The 16,563-nt window shown below is 45.2% G+C and overlaps 1 protein-coding gene across 1 annotated transcript in view; it reads right to left on the bottom strand.

The window, feature by feature from the left end:
- Positions 1 to 16,563, bottom strand: part of CATSPERE (catsper channel auxiliary subunit epsilon) — a 109,857-nt gene that overhangs the window by 42,392 nt on the left and 50,902 nt on the right. The window lies entirely within an intron of this gene.

The raw sequence follows: 16,563 nt of genomic DNA, 5'->3' as shown, positions 1-16,563 counted from the left end.
AGGAAGGAAAAAGAAGAGTCATCTTTACCTCTGTAGTTTAAATTTCCAGACCGATGATGAAAATACTAATTCTTTAAAAAACAATGCAGATTTGTTTTTTTATTTCTACTGTACTTTCCACAAACATAGGTATTTATTCCTAGCCAAAATTTCTCCTGCTCATTATATTGTCATGCAGCGTGATCTGTGCCTTTTAGGTGCTGTCCTCTACCACACAGATGATGCTATAAGTGTCTAAATAATGAAGTGCTTTAGGATCTTTCGGGATGAAAAGTGCTGCATGGGAGCAGGGAATGAGTGAGACTGTATGGAGGTGGGAAAAAGAATAGGAGTGAACAACCAGGCTTCTGTGACCATGGCGATACAGAGATGAGCAACACCTGGTTCACATTTTCAATGTTTTCTTCACAAACATTAAGATACAAGTTTTTATTTTTTTAATTAATGAAAGATTAGATACTGTGCATCCATTAGTCATCAAGTGTATTTGATGACGAACATTTCTCTCCACCCAGAGTGGTTACTTATCTTACAGTAACAATGGTTCTCTGAAATATGTAGTTCACATGGACCCCTCTCAATGTGCATACACCCTATGTGTGTGAGACTGAATTCTCTTGGCCAGATGCATGTATTCAGGTCATGCCTGTGCTCTAGATGTCCTCCTGGCCCCCCGACCCTGAAGGCGGAGTAGACCGAAACATCTCTCAGTTCCTTTGCTAATACACTATCTCAGAGCAGTAGGATTCTGTACTGGCAGAAGAGGAGGGTAGATTGTGGAATCCATGTGGATGACATATTTTGAAGAGGAGGAGGTTACTCACCTTGTGCAGTAGCTGACATTCTTCGAGGTGAGTGTCCCTGTGGGTGCTCCACTTTAGGTGTCGGTGCGCCCCTGCGCCTTTGATCGGAGATTTTTTGCAGCAGTACTCCTACCGGCCACGCATGCTTAGAACCTGTCACTCATTCTGAGTGTGTTACCAGAGAGCATGCACGGGCAGTACCCTCAGTTCCTTCTCTACAATGGAGGCCACCCCAACTCTGAAGTAGAGGGGAGGAGGGTGGGTAATGGAGCACCCACAGGGACACTCACCTCGAAGAACATCAGCTACTGCACAAGGTGAGTAACCTCCTCTTCTTCTTCGAGAGATGTCCCTGTGAGTGCTCCACTTTAGGTGACTTCAAAGCAGTGTATCTCAAGGAGGTATGGACTTCGGATCTGGCAGGAATGCCGTAAGCAATACTGCCCTGCCTAATCGAGTGTCAGAGAGGGGGCCTTGAGTAAGGGCATAGTGAGTAATGAATGTATGGTGGGAGGACCAGGTGGCCGCCCTACAGATGTCGACAAGGGTACTCTTGCGTAGAAGACCAAGGTAGATACCAATCGCAGTGGGAATGTGATCCTGATCAAATGCCGGAGTCAGTGTAACTGTTCCCTATCTGATAAACAGAGCGTGTGCACTCAGCTAATGCATGCTCATAAGGTCTTCGAGCATGAGTACGCCATGGTCCTTGAACGGTCCGCAAATGGAGAACAGAGTCCAGGCGAGCTCGGAAGGTGTCCGTGTTCTGTCCAGATAAAGTGACGGCCTACGCACATCAGGTGTGTGCATCGGGCCTCAAGGAGTTTGCGTGTGCTTTCGGGTAGAAAGTTGTAACTGGAATAGGTTCATTTGAGGGAAATAGAGAGGCATGAACTTTTGGAAAGAATTTGGGTATTTTTTAAAGAAACGCAGAACAACTCGCCGTGAAGAATGAGGGCACATGGTGGATTCCGCCGCAAGGCTGCTATCGTCGCCTGCCCGTCTGGTGGAGGTAATGGCCACCAAAAAGGCTGGTCAACGAGGAGGTGCAAAGGAGTGGTGCTAAGGGCCAAGGGTTGTGAGTTAACAGGACAATACTAAGTGAAGATCCATGGAAGGGTAGGTGACGTTAACATCTGGATATAGGTTGGCGCTCCTGTCAGGAAACCTTTGGACGGAAGAGCGGTGCCAATGTCGGTAGAGAAGTAGAGACCGCGCATGCGCCCGGCTTACATGGCGCCGTTTGCGGTGCCGGGAGAGCACGCTGCCGCACGCGCCGTGTGGTGGCCCAGGAGAGTGCGCGCGCCGGCAACTGTGGCCATCTTGCAGTGCTGAGGAGGAGCACGCTGCTGCACCATGGCCACTGCGTGCCAGGGGGAGTGCACTGCGACCCATGTCGGGCCCAGGGACAGGACGACAAGGACCTCCCCGACATGGCAGTCGGGTCCCTCCGCCTCAGTGCCTGTGAGAGCTGTGGCTGAGGTCAAAAAAGCGAGCACCTTGCCTTTGGTTTGTCAGTCAACAGAAGGGTAGGGATCACCCTGGGAGACCCCCTAGGCCGCTTGAAGAGAGTCTCTCCTTGAGACTTTCGCTTCTGCCTCCGGCTCCACGGGAGGTAAAGCAACGCTCCCCCATTCTGATCTGGCTGGGGCGCGTGTGGGTGGGTTGACCCTTCCCATCTCCGAAAGCTCGCTAGCTGTCGGCAGGGTGGTTCAACACGCCTGGGATGTAAAGCTGATATCGGATTGGTGCAAGCAAACCAATCCAGGTCAACCCTGGCTCTGAACCAAGAGAGTGGAACACGAGCCCCGCCTTGTCGGTGATTGTGACAATGCAGGCAACGTGTCCGTATTAATGCGTACAATCGCGAGTCTGATTATGAGGAAGCAAACGGCAAGCACCGAAAGCGCCGTTCCTAGAACGTTTTTATGTGTAGGAGGTCGCGAGGAAGACCACCATAGCCCCGTGTACTGTGTGGTGAGAGATATGGCCCTCCACCATGAGGGATTTCGGTTGCATATCAAACAGTTGGTGGAGTCGGAGAAAGGGGACTCCAGAACAGGGAGGTTATCAGGTGACTTGGTCCACCGTATGACAGAATCCTAACCCCATGTAAGGTATGTCAAGATTGGTTTACGGAGTGCACTTTGGTTTTTAACCGTGGCCAGCCAGGTGGAGCACGTCATGTGGAGACATGCAGTCCTGGACCACGACGAAAGGCACGAGGCATGGTGCCGCAGTAGTTGGAGCAGGCCTCGCAGCGACCGAGGGCTGCTGTGAAGCCTTGCAGCCAGCAGTTGTTAGTATGACACGGCGGTTGGAAGGGATATGCCCGTCCGGTCGGGAGTCAGAGGCTTGTGCTTCTAATACAGTCCAGGGCGTTGTGGACCTAATGTGGATTTTCTCATTTATTTGGCAGCCCAGGATGAAAAGCACTCGATGTAAGTTATGAAGCAAGAAGGCTCGGGGTGTGGAGGCCTGAGAAGCAATTCCAGAAGGATAGTAACTCCTTGTTTCCGGGAGGGTAGGGCCAATGACACTGGTAGAAGTTGGAGAAAACCGAGGCGTGAAAAGGCAAAATGGAGAACCTGTATGTAAAGCGTCGAGCCAAAGGTAAAAATCGGAGAAAACGGTGGATAGTGACCGGCAAATCGGCGCCTTGTAGGCTCAAGGCTGAAAACAATCGCTCTGCGCAGGGCGGAAATATGGTGGTGAGAGTAAGCCGATTGAACTATTTTTCTGACCGAAATTGGAGTCGCTGAAGTCGGACGGATTCGTTCGCCAATCCTCCAGTTCTTCTTCTGTTACGGAAAATAAGACCGAACAGAATCCTCTCCCGCCTTGTCGCCGCATTTCGCCAGAGCGACACATCTACGAATACCAACCCAAGACCTGCAGAAGCGACGACATGATGTACTCTTGCTGGAGGGTGGCTCGGAGAAGGTGTCCCCCGAGAGGACGGGAAGGGTGGTGGGAGGGAGTAAGAAGAAGGCATGGAAACTCCGGTGTGATGACCTCTAGACCCACTGTTGGTGTAATATGCGCCATTAGGGAAAAATCGCGTGTAGACATGTCCAAAAGAACAGTTGTGAGCAGTACATGCGCCGACTAGGGCGACATTTCGAGAACCTCACAAAGTCAAATTTGTTATTATTTTGAGAAAGTTGGGGTATCCGGAAGACATGGGGCGACCATTGTATTGGCCCTCTGCGTTGCGGTTGTTGTTGTTGATCCTGAGCTCCCAGGAAAGGCGAGTATATAGGGTAGCGCGACGGTGTAAGTTGACTATCTGACTGCGCCTCTGTTTGTAGGGGCTGGATACCTAAGGACAAAGAGTGCCCTTGAGTCCTCATTGATGCAGCACCATAGTGGTGGAAGCTAAAAGAGTTTAAACCATCAAAAAGGGAGATCCCTCATGGTGCTCGAACTTCGCGAAGAAAGAGAGAAGAGAAAAGCAGGAACCCGTGCATGACGGCCGGCTGAAGCGGTGATCTTGCTGCATATGGCTGTAATCCAGAAGCTGCTTGAAGAGCCATGCAGATATGAATGGCCCTCGGAAACTAAACTGTAAACTGTTGTTTCTTGTTTCTGGATGTGTCCATAAGGCATGAACTTATTAAGTTGTTATGTTCGTACTTGCTAGAATGCGGACAATGGCAATTCGAAATTGCAACGTTGATAGAGCATATACCTTACGACCCAGCAGGTCTAAGCGTTTGCCTTCTCTGTTGGTTGGGGTATGGCGGAAATACTGTTTGTTTCACTGATTGGCTGCATCCACTACCAAAGAGCTTGGCCCAGGATGTGAGAAAAGGAATTCAGAGCCCTTCGAGGGAATGAAGTATTTCCGGTCCGCCTGTTTGCAGGTAGGCTGGCTTGTGGCTAGAGTCTGCCAGATGGATTAGCAGGTCCCAGAAGGGCTGAGTTAATTGCTTACAAGAAGAGCAGCGCTTAAAGCCTGCGGAGCCAGGCATATTTGAAGTGCTGACAGAATGAGAGAATTTTTTTTTTTTTTTTTTTAACTAGTAGGCAAAGGTAGGTAACACTAACTAAGGTAAGTAACAGAGAAAAACTAGCTAACTACAGGAATTTTAAGATAAAGAAAGAAAATACTAAGGAGTCTGCTGAGCTCCGTCTCAAGCCGGGGGCGGTAGAGAAGGAACTGAGGGTACTGGCCGCGCATGCTCTCTAGTAACACACTCAGAATGAGTGACAGGTTCTAAGCATGTGTGGCCGGTAGGAGTACTGCTGCAAAAAATATCCGATCAAAGGCGCAGGGGCGCACCGACACCTAAAGTGGAGCACCCACAGGGACATCTCTCAAAGAAGAACCACAGTTACTGTAGAATGAATAACTGTTTTCTCTTTTTTGAGTGATTGTCCACACGGATTCCACTCTTGTGATCCACAGCAATTGTCTTTTTATTTGGTGGTGTGTACAAGGAGTTCCACTTAAGCAATGATTAAAGGACAGCCCTACCAAAAGGACTGATCTGGAAGCCTCCACCAAAGAGCAATATCTTGTGACTGTGTGGACCAAGCTCCACATAGCTCCCCTAAAAATTTCAGAAATAAGGACATTCTTCAAATAGGCAGCAGAGTCTGCCTAGGTGCTAGTGGAATAAGCTCTAATGTGGCTAGGTGGCTGCAACTTGGCTAGTTTGAAACATGCACTTGTATAGACAAAGACCAATTTTGATAATCTCTGTGAGGCTATTGCATGACCCTTAATCCTATGAACAAAGGCTGTAAACAGTCTAGGCATAATCCTCAATGATTTTTGTCTTGTTCAGGTAGTATGACAGTACCCTTACTACATCAAGTACATGAAATTCAGTTTCCCCTGGGGTTGAGTCAGGTTTGGGAAAGAAAACTGGGCGATGAATAAACTGTTTCATATAGAACTCAAATGGTTTTGGGCATAAATTTGGGAGGATTGCTGAGGGTAACCCTATCCTTATGAAACACTGTTTATGGGGGGCCTGCTATGGGGGTCTGACTATCCCCTACTCTTCCAGCTGATATAATGGCCACTAAAAAAAGCAGCCTTCATTGATAAGCGGTATAGGAAACAAGATTTAAGGGCTCAAAGAGGAGACCTATCAACCTTGTTAATACTATATTGAGGTCCCGAGAGAGGGGCTTCTAAACAGGGGCACGCGGGGGAAAGGGCAGAGAGAAATATGACTAACATCCTCAAGGAATTGCCTTAAGGTCCTGGCCAACTGTAAATTGAGAAAATACAGAGTGGCCCTGGATAGAAGGGTGATTTGCAGATATTGCTACTAGATGGACCCTTATGGAACTAACAGGCCAGATTATTTCAGCGCAAGTAAATAACACAATACCGCTGAAATGGGTGTTGTCAGCGGAGACAACTCATGCTAAGATGCCTACATAGAAAACCTCTTCTACTCAGCTTTATAAGTCACTCTAGTTGAGACCTTCCCCTTTGGAGTAGAATGTTCTGAACTTTTCTCATGCATGTAAGCCAGCCCGGATCAGGCTGTTAGATGTAACAATGCTGGGTCTGGGTGCAGGATCTGACCATTGTTCTCCAAGACTATGTTGGGCAGAGCAGGCTAAGTGATCGATGGCTGCATTAAGAGGTTCACCAGATCCAAATGCCAGAACTGCTGGGCCCATCGTGATTATTGATCCAGCATTTTGCCTCAGTTTCCTCAGGAATCCTGGGGATTAGTAGGAAGGCATATATCAGTTTTGGTGTCCAGAGGATGAGAAAGGCATCTGATAGGGACTTTGGACTGAAGCCCCTTCTGGAGTGGAATGCTTGGCATTTCTTGTTCTGGTCTGTGGCAAATAGGTCTTTGACAGGCATCCCCACTATAAGCTTTGCAATACTGGGTACCTGATTGACCATTGTCTGAGAACTGTCTATTAAGTTCTGCACACTTGGAAGATGTAGAGCCAATGGTATGATCTGGTGACGAATATACTAAGTCCAGAGCCAAATGGCTTTCTGACAAAGCAGAGATAACCGACTCCTCCTTGTCTATTGACATATATATATAGCTGTGGTGTTATCTGTCACCATGGCTCTCTGGAGTTGAGGACGGAATGCTTTGCATGCCAGGCAGATAGCTCTGAGTTCCAGAACATTTATGTACAGATTAACTTTTTGAGTGGACCTGCATCTGAAGATGATATAGATGAGCTTGTGATGTTGCACTCCATATGTTTTATGGAAATAGGCTTATGAGTGTGAATATGATGTAACTGGAATATGCTTTATGCAAAAGGTCTCTTGTAAGGTATCATAACAAAGGTTATAACCTACTGAATATATTCCTCCTATTGTATGTATGTATTATTCTTTGTAACTGAAGCTAGAAATAGGAAGTATAACTCTGAGGTCCTATTGTAATTAAGCAAAGTGTGGGCCATTAATGGTGGTTTAGAATCTTGATGGCTCCCATTGACTAGGACAATTGGTTGTAAATGGCTCTGTTTACTTACAAACCTTCCTGTGTACATGTTGGCCAGCCCAGGAAGAATGAAGGCTGGGGTCTCATAGGACATGTGATCATGTCACCTGATACTGGAATCCATCTTAAATCTGGTACTTTTCCATTTAGGAGGAGTGGGGACCCAGAGAGACAAAAGATCCCTGACTTTTGCCAAAGCTATAAAAGGGGGTGGAACAGAACAAAGGGGTTACCAATCATGAGAACACCCTTGCTTTCCACCTAAGATGTCTGCTGGAACTAACAAGGACTGTACCAGGGGAAATGATTGGGCCCAGATTAGGAAGGAGTCTAGTCTGTGAAAGAAGTTTATTGGGACATCTCTGAGGGTGAGATTTTACCTGTAATCAGTTTCTTAATGTATTAGGCTTAGACTTGCACATTTTTGCTTTATTTTGCTTGATGACTTACTTTGTTCTGTCTGCTATTACTTGAAACCATTCAAATCCTACTTTTTATATTTAATAAAATTACTTTTATTTATTAATTAGCCCCGAGTAAGTGATTAATACCTGGGGAAACAAACAGCTGTGCATATCTCTCTATCAATGTTATAGAGGGCAGACAATTTATGAGTTACCCTGTATAAGCTTTATACAGAGTAAAATGGATTTATTTGGGGTTTGCATCCCATTGGGAACTGGGTGTCTGAGTGTTGGAGATAGATGACCTGCTGAGCAGTTTCGATTAAAGTCTGCAGCTTTGGGGCATGGACCAGACCTGGGTCTGTGTTGCAGCAGGTTAGCATGTCTGGCTCACAAGGCAGGGTTCTGGAAGTCCCACACTGGCAGGGAAAACAGGCTCAGAGGTAATTCCAGCACATCAGGTGACAGTCCAAATGCGGTTTCTGTGACTGAACCCATCACACCAGCTCTTCATCCTTGGAGGCATCCTGGTAGGCAGACATGCAAAGAAGGGTATTTCCTTTAACACCTGAAGTAGCCTTTTCCCACAAGTTTAAAAAGGAGAAGATTCCTTGTGGGACTGTGACCATCATGTCCATGTAGTGCCTGCTGGGTAGATAAACTGATTCCAACCACCTTTACATGAAGCACAAGTGAAGTGTGGAAAACTGTGTCATATAGATGCATGAGGCCACATGTCCGAGGTGCCTTTGGCAAGCTCTTACTGATGCCTTTCGGTAAGCCTGAAGTTGGCTGATGAGGTCCAATATAGTTTGGAATCTTTCTTGTGGAAGATAAGCTCTTGCTTACCTGGAATCTCACACAGCTCCTATGAACTTTATGCTTTGTATCAGATAATGTGTGGATTCTTTTCTGGCTTTGAGGCCTAGTATGGCAAAGAGCTTGAAGGTTACTTGATCTGAGTTGATTACCTCATGTGGTGGCTCCTTGGATCAACTATCAATAGGATATGGACAGACCTGGATTCCTTATCTTCTTAAGTGAACTGTTATGACTGCCAAGAACTTGGTGAGTAACCTTGGTGCTACTGAAAGATCAAAGGGCAAGACCCTGTATAGGTAGTGAGATGTTCCTGGTAGGAATCAGAAGATATTTTTTGTGAGCACATGTATGCTGTTGAGATGTCAAAGATCCAGAATAGGCCCCCAGCCTCTTTTTTCCTTTAGAAAATAAAGGGAATAAAACTCCCTGCCACTGAACTCCAAGGGCCTCTCTTCCATTGCTCTGACATGCATGAAACAAGAGACTGCACCTCTTGTTTCAACAGTATTTTGTGACAGGGACTGTTGAAGAAGGACAGAGATGATGGGCGGCAGATAGGACGGGACTGAAATTGTATGCAATATGCATTGCTGACATCTCTTGGACCCACTGTGCCATAGTGAACCTACTCCAGACTTCCTGAAAAAATAATAGCAGTTTCCAAAATGGGGGGAAAGGGGTAGAGATCCTCCAAAAGTTCTACTAGGCTCTAGACTGGGGTGTGAAAATTGCTGTTGAGAGGAAGACATCAGGTGCACCATAGCTGAGAAAGAGGTGATGGGTCATCTGTGTTGAAATATCTACTTCTCCCGTGGTAGCTCCAATGCCCCCTGTGAGTTTGTGAGTTGCTAGGCTGTCTCTCTAGCCCATGAAGGACTCACTTCTATGCCCAGAGTCTTTCAGGCCCTTCTTCCAGAGCACCGCTTTATTGATATAACAAAACTTGCAAAGTAACACAAAACTCACATCAAAGCTGCATGCTGGGACTCAAAAGCCTTTCATTCTGCTTCCCTCTCTCTATTCCAAGGCTAGTCACAGGAGACAACCTTGCTCTTGTAGACCCCCACTCTCTCTCAGCTGGGTCCTCTCAGCCCTTTACAGAGAACACTGGACCCCTTCCCAACTGGATCTGATAATTGAAAAGGGCTGGCTGGTCCCAGACCCCTTGGCCCTTAAAGGGGCAGACCATCCAGTTACAGGTTTATAATAGTAAGGAGCAGAGGGATGCTGTCTGAAGGAGGTTTGAGGTCCAACTTGCTTCCTCCTTGGGGTTGGAATGTGCAAGTCCAGAGAATGCAAAGTGGCTCTAAAGTCCCTTAGTGAGTTGAGGGCTTCCTAGCTCTTTGAATTGAAGAGGTTGCAGCCCTCAGATGGAAGATGTTTTGCTATGGTTTGGCTCTCCTTGTATACTTCTGCTGACTGGCGTCAGGAGGATCATCGTATTGCCATCTATCTGGCTATGGTACAGATTTAGCCATAAAACTGTTTCAGATGCATCCAAAATAGTCTACAGGGATGTTCCAGATATCAGTTGCCCCCTAAACATGATTGATTTTAATTCTTCTGTGTGCGCCTGTCAGAGCCTTTCCATAAAACTGAGACAATTTCTTCCAATACAGACTGACGTGCCTGGTCAATAATGCGCATCTGGAGAATGGCAGAGGAAACAGGTTTTTTGCTGCGCACATCCAGTCTCTTTTTCACTGATATTAGCTTGCATCTTTCATGAACAGCCACTACGAGTGAGCCAGGCACTTGATGTAAATAAAGTATCCTTAGGAGGAACTTGGCACTATCTATCCACCCTTTTGGAAGTGGCAGTTATTGATGCTAGACTCTGACACAAGTCCTTTGCAGGTCATAACAATCCCTCCTGAATAGACATGGCAAGTCTACCAGACATAGAAAGGAGCAGAATGTCTAGTAGTTTGTGTGACTTTTCTTCCACTACTTTCAGTAGGATGTCAAAGGTTTCAGCCACGTGTTTCATCATCAGGTCTTGGAAGACCTTCAGTTGTCTGCAGTAGAGGATGAAGAGGGATTGGCTGCCTCATCAGGGAAGGATGACAAAACTGCCGCTGGGAACAACTGTTCCTCCACATCTGCCTGTTGGTTGTTCTCACTCTTCAGGGAAAAGGAAATAACCCTAGAAAGAAGGTAGAAAATGTTGGCTTCCAGACACACAGCTGCCTACCCCAAGGCACCCTGTAAGGCTATGACTGATAAGTATATGGATACTGGACTGGTGGACACAGAAGAGGATACCAGGAGGACGGCTCTCTGAAAGGTCCATGCTTTCTCCCACTCAAAGAGCAGTGTTTGGCCTCCCTCCCTGATTCCCAGTGTGGCTGAACAGGTGAAGTAAATGGTACCAATGTCTCAACTGCTTTATGCATCATGATTTTGAAGACTGAAAGGCTAGTTAGCACTGCTGACATTGTATGAGCCAGCAAGGACTTCACTACCGGACTCATGGACAGGTCACTTGGTGCTGAATACACCATAGATGGGTGCCAAGTACTGTAGGCATCAATGTGCTGTCCACCAAGGTGCTGGGTACTGTTGGGATGGTGCCGAACTGGTGTGGCCATACTGAATGAATGGTGTGAGCATAACCTGAGGTGACTTAAACATGGCTGAAGAGGATCCTGGGAGCAGGGTCCCTTTTAAGCAGAAGATCTGATAAAGGACTGGCAATGCCTGGGTGTGCGATTGATATTGAACCTATCGATCAGCAAATATGGGCCAATGCAAAAGTAAGTATCACATGCATAAAATTCCAGCATGGAGCACAGGTCGACCTGGTTATAGTGACCTTATAGCAAGGACACCATGCAGAGAGCCAGAGTGAATGATTGATGAGTTAGTAAACATGGAGTGATCTTCGTTTGGTACCATCCCAGCCCCTTCTAAAATTCTCATCAGATAAAATTAATAACCACACGCCCACTGGACATGCATTTGAGACATGTGACTCCTTTGAGGAAAAAGATATAAGAATCAAGCAAAGTAAATTACTGGAGTTGGGAATTCCTTAATTGATGCTTGAAGAAGCTGCTGGATAGAATAGCCAAAATTCTGCTCTGTGGGCTCAAGCAGGACTGTGACCAGAGGGGTTTCCAGGCAGCCAAGGCCTTGACTCAAGGGAGTCCGAGACAGACCAGAGGGCTGAGGAGACCAAACCTGGAAAGAAGCCGTCCACAGAATTGGTAACCATCTTCTCTGTTTACCAGGCAGGGACTGCATGAAGCTAGCGCAGGGCCTGTTTATGTATGTTTGCAAACGAGAGGCTCGCTAAGAGGAATGTATAGCTCTTAATGTATAGTTCTTAATGTTTAACATAGGAGTTATGTGCTTAACGTAACCCTTTACGCTTGTGTAATTCCTTCTCAATAAACTGCTGTGCATTGAAGATAATTACTGTGGACCTTTTTCACCGGTATGACAGTAATCTGCTCCACTGGGGGCCAGTAAAGATCCATTTCAGGGGTAGTAGCACCCCCTGGTGCCAACAGGTACCATTAGTGTTGATGAGTTGGTGTCATAGGAAAGATGGTCAGCAGATTTAGTTATTTCTGGACACTCTTTTCATAGCCAGTAATGAAGGACCAGATAACTCAACTTAGGCCATTGGCTGCCCTTCACCTGTGGAGCTTGAGATGAGTCTAACTTGTCAGACGCACATTGACATGTGTCCCAATTCTCAGGGTCCCAGAGAAGGAGATCTATGTTTTAGAGCGACAAGGTGGGTGAGGTAATAGCTTTTATTGGACCAACTTCTGTTGGTGGGACAGACAAGCTTTCGCGCATATACAAAGCTCTTCTTCAGGTCTGGGAAATGTACTCAGAGTGTCATGGCTAAATACAAGGTGGAACAGATAAGTAGTTAGCTCATATTTCAAGGGACCATTCAAGGTGAAGTGACCCATTAACACCTCTCCAGTAATAGAGGAGAAAGGAAGAGAGGAGAAAGGAAGCTCTGGATGTGGGGGAGGTTGTTAATGGGTTACAGATTGTTGTAATAAGCCATAAATCCAGTGTCCCTACTCAGTCCTTGATTTCTAGTGTCTAGCAAAGTTATGAATTTAAGCTCCCAGGCTTGTCTTTTGAAAGTATTGTGAAGGTTTCCTGTGAGGATGAGGACTGATAGGTCAGATGTAGAGTGATTGCTTTGTGAAAAGTGTTCACCCACAGGTGATATGGTGTTTTTGTCTTATCATTTTGCTGTGTGAATTCATTTGAGACCATAGTGATTGCCTTTTCCATCCACATAGTTACTATTGAGGCATTTCGTGCACTGTGTGATGTGATTTAGTGCACAAGTTGTGATAGGCATGTCTAGGACCAGCGGATCTTGAAAGGGGAAGTCTAGGGGAGGGAGTTGATCATTGTTGCAGTGGAGATATGCCTGCAGGTTTTGCATCCATTGTTCTGGTAGAGTCTAGTGCTGCTTTCATCCACACAGGATATAAGCAGGGTTTGAATGAGCTCTCCCCTGACATCTAGAGATGAGTTGTGGGAAAAGACTTCAGGAACAGATCATGTTTGCATAGACATACCTACTCTGCCTTGGTGCACAGCATGATGGCACTGCTTTGCCAAAATTATCACTTTTGGCTGGTATTGGGTTACAAATTACTTTAGTGTGGGTGTAATAAAATGTTGTTATCCTTATTGTATGAGTGAAAGGCAGCAGAACTGTAGTTAGCCTGCTCTGGTTGAGGGAGTCACCCTAAACTGAACCTCACACACTAAGCAGGAGGTAGAGATGCCAAATTCCAGTGGAGATGAGAGGGGGTGGGGAAAGGTATTCCAACAAAGTGGTGTGAAACCAGACAATTACTATGGTCACAAATGAATTCATACTGGAAACTGATAAAAGACTAAAACCACCATATCACCTGTGGCTGAACACTTTTCACAAAGCAATTACTCTATATCTGACCTATTAGTCCTTTCATGGAGAACTCCAGAAGAAATAAATTTAGACAAAAGTCCCTAGCTTTCTGAGTTGACCTGGGAAAAAACAGCAGATGGAGCAACGGTCAGGGATATACCCCCTGCCTAAACAACAACAAAAAAGGCACTTAAGAGTATCTATCATTGAGTGGCATTGAAGCATCACAGGAGGGGAATGTCTTATATCCCAGAGATTTAGCTTCCACTCAAATCCCAGTAGCAGGAGTAGAGGGGCAGAGCTCCAGGTCTACTAATTATCTATTACAAATGAATATTTTTTCCCTTTTAAAGCCAAGAAGCAAACTAAAAGTTAACTACCTACCTGCAACTCTACTAACTAATCATGAACACTAACTGCAATAGAGTTACAGAGAAGCAGGCAGGCACAGCAAAGAGTTCCAAATTGCTGTCATAGTTGGTAAGAAGGAACTGAGGATGGCTGGGCCCACTCTGCCCTTTATGTACTCAGGCTATGGTGTGAAGGGGGCATGAGGGATCGGGCATGCAGTGAATGTTGCTGGCCAAAAATAATCCAATGTTGCAAGCACTGGGCACATGCGTCCCAAGAGATGAATCCATGAGGACAATCACTTGAAGAAGAACAAATAGTTACGATGAATGAGGAGAAATACTTTTTTCTGTTTGTTTTAAAGATTAGATTAGTGACTTGTGTTTAAATTCAGGTCTACACTAGAAAAAGTTTGCTTGCAGGGCTATACCAGCAAACATTCCTACTATAGATGCAGTTTATACTGGCAAAAAAGTACTTTTGTCAGTATAGCTTATCCTGGTTCCTTGAGAAAAATAAGCTATACATATAAAAGCATTTTTATGCTGGTATAACTACACCTAGGCCACGTCTAGACTACGCACCGGATCGGCACGTTAAAATCGATTGCTCGGGGATCGAAATATCGCGTCTGGTCTGGACGCGATATCTAGATCCCAGAGCGTGCTTAGATCGATTCCGGAACTCCAGTTAGACGACCGGACTTCCGGATTCGACACAGCGAGCCGCGCGGATCAATCCCGCGCGGTGAAGACGGGTGAGTAAATCGATTTTAGATATTCGATTTCAGCTACGCTATTCTCGTAGCTGAAATTGCGTATCTAAAATCGATTTAATCTCGTAGTGTAGACCTGGCCCTATACTAGGATTTTTGCCAGTATAGGAATGTTGTAAAATAATATAATCAAAATTGCACCCATAACATGTTATCATACTGGCAAAAGTTTCTAATGTAGACCCAGCTGAAGAGATTCTTAGCCTGTGTGAGAGAAAACTGGCGCTTTTTCAACTGCAATTATTATTTTTACCTAGAGGAATAGAAAGCGGTAAGACCAGGACAAATTTCTTAAAGGGCCCATTTTAAATTGGTTTAACTCAAATTAATGGACAGTTTTATTTTAAAATTCTCAGAAGACTTGGTCTTTTGTCACAGATTATGTGCTGTCAACTAGGGAAACATACACTGTATTCATCATACAAAACAAAGAGGTTGAATCTCTACTTCAAGTGAAAAACCTAACATAGCCTTAACGATGGTGTCTTGCGCAGTACCTGGTCCCAATCACCACCACAGGAATCCAAAGAAAAGACTGTAGAAGTGAGGAAGAAGTGCAGAAAGAGAGCAGGGGGTATAGATCCATAGAGTCAATTATCTCAAAGAACTACAGCTAGTGCTGATTATATTATTCTCTCTCTTTCAAGTGCTGCCTATACAGATCAACACTCCTGGGAGATAAGCAAGCAGTAAACCCACATTCCACAATTATTCAATTAATACTTCCATGACTGGTCTCCCAAAATTCACATCAAATTTATAGGTTAAAGGCATGTGTTGGACTCCTAAAAGCAGTGCTATTTATGTCAATTATGGAAATATTACAGAGATATACAGCTGAAGCTACTTCAGACCTAGTAGAATATCAAGAGGTTGTCAGTCACTGTAACCTCTGCCAGGTATCAAACATGTATGAATAATGTAATGCTTTTGGATAATCTTTTCCGCCAGGTAGAATGGATCTCTCTGAGAAGGCCCTGTGATGTTATTGACATGAACTGTGACCATATAGATCATTGTTGCAACCAGGGTCCTATGCTTCACCAGGTCTTGCACAGAGGAGGTCAAGAGGATGTCTATGGAAAAGTTGTAGTTTGCTGGTTATGATTATGCTGTCTGTATGTGTGTATCATTACTGTATTTGAAGTTATGAATGTTGACTATGTACTTGTATCTCAATGTGTCTGATTCTAAGTAGCCTCAGTGAAGCATTTGGTCGGCTTCTTGAGAAAGGACTATTCTCAGTAAGAGCTCAGTTAAGAAACACTTAACTGACAATGGACTCTGGGAAACCCCAATCCACATCTGAGCTTTCCTGGGAACATTCAAACTAACATGTAAACAATGGTTTCAGCCTGCAAAAAGCTGAATCATTCATGGACATGTGACTTGCCCAGGTGGCTACAAACTCCATCTTGTTGCTGTAACTTTGCACAGAAGAACAAAGGGGTTTCTGCCCACAAGAGAGAGAATATAAAGGGTCCTGAAAGCCCCTTCATTTTGTCTTCAGCTGGCTGAAGAGATGGCCTCTCCACCCCAAAGAGATGCTTGAAAAAAACTGGAACAAAGGACAGTAACTACAGGGGTATGAGGGATTGCTGGACCCAGACTAGGAAGGAGTCCAGTCTGTGAAAGCAGCTTATTGGAACATCTCTGAGGGTGAGATTTTATCTGTAATCAGTTTCTTAATGTATTAGGCTTAGACTTGCATTTTTTGTTTTATTTTGCTTGGTAACTTACTTTGTTCTGCCTGTTATTACTTGGAACCACTTAAATCCTACTTTCTATATTTAATAAAATTACTTTTGTTTATTAATTAACTCAAAGTAAGTAATTAATACCTGGGGGAGCAAACAGCTGTGCATCTCTATTGGTGTTATAGAGGATGGACAATTTATGAGTTTACACTGTATAATCTTTATACAGAGTAAAAGAGATTTATTTGGGGTTTGGATCCCATTGGCAGTTGGGTGTCTGGGTGCTGGAGACAGGAGCACTTCTTAAGCTGTTTTCAGTTAAGTCTGCAGCTTTGGGGCATGTGATTCAGACCCTGTGTCTGTGCTGG

The sequence above is a fragment of the Chelonoidis abingdonii genome, chromosome 3, assembly GCF_003597395.2.
Source record: "Chelonoidis abingdonii isolate Lonesome George chromosome 3, CheloAbing_2.0, whole genome shotgun sequence".
NCBI classification, from domain to species: domain Eukaryota; kingdom Metazoa; phylum Chordata; order Testudines; family Testudinidae; genus Chelonoidis; species Chelonoidis abingdonii.
Note: the sequence above shows the minus strand (reverse complement) of the source record. Positions and strands in the feature narration are given on the sequence as shown.